Below are 4,492 nucleotides of genomic sequence, written 5' to 3' on the forward strand. Positions count from 1 at the left end.
AACCTTAACCACTCGGCCACAACTGCTTACATGTAATCCATGGGAATATAACTTTATTATATTAATTTTTTTTTTTTTGCTTTAGAACAGGGGAGTTGAACCTTTTAATATAATGGGCCGTATTGTCCTTGAAATATTTCAATGAATGACTTATTTCATTAAATTTCATGAAAAATGTCTTCATAAAAAAATATTACATACATATATATATTTAGCCAAAATCTATTTTTCAAGCCCAAATTGCAAAATCCTTAAAAAAATTCCCACAGCAATAATTTTTCAAAAAATACTACTTGAAGTAGGAATGAGTAGTGGTCCGCACTTATACTCTAAGTGGGCAGTAATACAATCCACGAGTTGTACATCCTTGCTTTAGACATTGATAATAAGTTTTTGCATAATATGTTATTTACTTATTATTTAAAGGGCACTTTTTCATCACACTCATATCATTAACACATTTAATTAAATTTATTACTAGTATTGTTTATTATTATTATTTCACTTCCCTGTCCACAGTAAAATTATCAGTTATATAGAACACTGTGTTATGTGATTAAAGGACAGAATGAGTTCGGTTAACAAAGAATCTGAAAGCTCTAAGACGGATCTATGGTTTTCAGACCGGCAACCAACACAAATATGTATACAATTTAACAGTATATATAGCTTGACTATCAATTTGAATATACGTATATATTTTTATTCTGGGGGTAGTACATTTTATTATGTATTTTTGCTATTATATTTATATTTATAAATATCCCCTTTTTACCTTTTCTTAATAAAGTACTTCTTGAAAAAAAAACAAAAAAAAACGAAACAACATGGAATAAAAATAAATACAAAATTGTGAAAAAAAGTTGTAGAAAAAAAAAAAGAACAAGAACCATGTATTTTCAAAGTCTTTTGAACAAACAGAGTAAGAGTGACTAACAAATGTATATACATTGTATATAAAATATACATGCAAATAAAAACAACAAAAATAGACTAAAAATAAGTAAAAAAAAACAAAAAAATCGTGAAAACTTTATATGTATAAGGATGAAATAAAAAATTCTTGAGAGGTTTTTATTGGAACAATGTTAAACTCAGTTTTGTATTTCATAAAATAGGATCACGTATCAGATGCAATAAAGCAGATTAGTTATTTTTCCTCTAAAGTTGTAAAAAATATGATCTACTTATACGTAAAAAAAAATAACCGGAAAAATAACATGGTAGTCCTTGACAATATAAAGAATGTTTTGGAGGAGATTAGCTTAGCTGTCATGACATATCATTAGATCAGCTACAATCAGCTGTGACGAGGGAAGAGGGCGAGAAGGAAATAAAAAAGGACATTGGCAAGAATTACTCCAATGTCGATCCTCAATTCTACTTCAAATCCAACAAACAAGGGCTTAATGCTCTGTAGAAACTTTATTTATAAAACATTGGACTTCTATTCATTAATAAATAAAGGTTCTACAGAACATTAAGTTGAGATACAATAAATATTACTCGCCTATATTTCGGAAAAACTAACTTATTGAACACAATAATCAAAACAAAAGGCTCTAGTATTGATTACTTAAATTTTGTATATGACTAAAAGGAGAGTTCAAAACTTGGGATGATTCTTTCATAAAAAGAAGAGTTGATGTATTGAAAAATAAATAAATAAAATGAGCCTTATTAAATATGTTAAAATTGTCAAAAACTCAAATTCAGTCAAACCAGAAAATAGCTACAGTGTTCTATAACGAAGGCCACTCAGCGTAGAACTCAAAAACTTGAAAAGTCAATTTATTTATACAAAGTATATAAAACCACAATTTCTTGACACTTTCCAGGCAACCAGTGTTTGATTAAATGCTGTTTTTAGAGATCATCTAGGAATGGTAGCTTATCCTGCAGCAAAAGTATTTTTCGGGGCCAATCAATACAGATTTGTATCTTTATTGATTGAAAAAATCAATATAAAATGAATTTGAAAGAAACTTACTTACAAAAATGATGGTACCACCCTACAATTTGTTCCTAAAAAAGAAACGTTTGCATGGATATATGTCCTATGTCGGTAAAATAGAAGATGAACTTTATTTTTTTACTCCATGTCTCTTATGTGCCAAGTTATATTGGATATCTTATTTCCAAATGTATTTTTTCTTATATCCGAATGTCTTATTTCCGGATTTGCCACATATGTCTCACCTTTCCTATAACTAGCCATTTTTTCATGGTTTATACTATGCTAATTAGTAAAATATCCTTGCTATAATAATGTGAATAAACAAAGAGTATTTTTTAAAAAAAAATTCATTTAAGTTTATTTCCAGCCACCCAGTAGAATATCTCTTGTATTATATACCTATGGATTTTAAAAAGGCATTTTAGTCCATAGGAATATATATATCCAATAACACTACTTCAAATATGGTACAATGATAAAAGCATACACGTAGCTACATTTGTAAGATATTTGTCTTGCTTATTTTTCAAGTCCAGGTGAGTACAGGCTTTAATAGTGATTATATGAACATAATATAAGGCAAAAAGGCTTATATAAGATACAAAAGTATCATCATCTCCAACTGTGTCCTTATATACATATACGTAGGCTATAGGAAAATAAAACCATTTAAAAAATTGGTTCTGCTTATATTATGGTAAATGTCTCTCTGAAATAACATTTCTAGTGTTTGGAATAGATATTTTCTTGAAGAAAAAAACAGATTGGGTACTTTATAGATACCTACTAATCTCTTAAAATGGTTTTGTATGGCTATTAAGAAAATATCTACTCAATTAAAATACCATTGAGTAACATCCATTTTCTATTATAATTATGCTTTTAAATTAAAACGAAACATTCAATTCGGGGATTTTTTATGATAGAAAATGATCGTACTAATAACAAACTTTTGATGAAGCAATGGTTTGCGGTTGAATACTTGGCTCTATTTTATAAATCTTCATTTATTAAATATATGTACAGTGCATAAAGATTGACGTGATAAATTGTATCATAATTAAAAGAGACAGGATGTTGTATGTTTATAGTTGATATTTTTACAACTTGAAATGAACAAATTTCTAATAAATATCCATGAAAATTTGTCAAATGGATTAAAGAACAAATAAAGACTACACATCTGCATTAAATACCACTTGATGCAAATAAAAAAAACTGATGTTCAAATTAAATCAAAGTAATATGCACTAAAATTAGCTGAATTTGTAGAATTTTTTATTTATTTTAAATCAATTAGGGACTTCAAAAGAAGGAAAATTTGACAAAAATAAATTGTATTTTTTCCATTTTAAAAGTTGATAGTGATGGTCGATTTTACAAATTGTTGACCTTCTGTGTGACTTTGACCGTTTACTTTTTGTTAAACCTTTATAATGAGACCAATTTGAGCTCTGTACTTCAATATTTTCTAAAGTTATGTCTATTATGTTATTTAACGCTTTATGCTACGTTGATCTTGGCCTGGTACCTTGACTTTACAAAATTTAGTGAACTCTTACTGTGCCCATATATAATCTTCGTACCAAGTTAGATCAAAATCAATTTCTATCTTTTTTCCTTATCCTAGTGATCAACAAAGAGACAAACAGAGCGGAAAACATAACATCAACATCGTTGGCAGAGGTAATTAATAAATCAAAATAAACTGTGAAGGGTAGAAAACACAGAATTTATCCTGTTAATTCAATTGAGAGCTTCTATACTCAGTTTCAGAGTATTTCATGGCCTTTTAGGGACCCCAGTGGATAAAAAAGTATTCTTGCAGCCAACTAACTTTCGAGAAAATCAGTCGGATGTACATTGTTTTGCCGCTAGGCTTATAGCTTTGGCCATTGTCAATTTGCCCTACCCCGCTACTCTTTTACTTTAAACACAAGTATATCCCAAAATACTTAATCGATGAACTCTGAATTTACTACAAATAGTTATAATTTATAAAAATCAAAAGGATTAAGAGTTTAAAAAATACTTGACTATTAATGGAAAGTTAATGAAGAGAGGAAAAAATTCTTTTTGAAGGGGTAAATTTTGAGTTATGTATTTGAGAATGAATAATTAATTTGTCATTTCCAAAGAAGTAAAATGACTTAAGGCCTTAATTTAATATAAACGTATGGCTTTGATATAAATGTATGTAGAAAATACTCACAGATGAATCAAATAATTTGAATAATTCCATTAGTATTTTAATTTCATAATAAATCTACAATAGCGTTGCGAGAAAGTTTTTTCATTTTGGATATTCCATTTTCAATTTAAAAAGCAAGTTTATAAATAGAAGGGTGTAATATTTTGACTTGTAATTGCACATTTTACAAGACAGAATAATATTTATGCAAGAACCATTCAGCTTTTAGTAAAAATAAATGTTTTCAATAATTACTCTAGTCAACAAAGTTTCAAATTTCCTTTTGGGTTAGATAATGGGCCTTTTAATGCTTTGCTTTCCTACCGACAACTTTACAAAAAATA

The sequence above is a fragment of the Lepeophtheirus salmonis genome, chromosome 11, assembly GCF_016086655.4.
Source record: "Lepeophtheirus salmonis chromosome 11, UVic_Lsal_1.4, whole genome shotgun sequence".
Taxonomy (NCBI): Eukaryota; Metazoa; Arthropoda; class Copepoda; order Siphonostomatoida; family Caligidae; genus Lepeophtheirus; species Lepeophtheirus salmonis.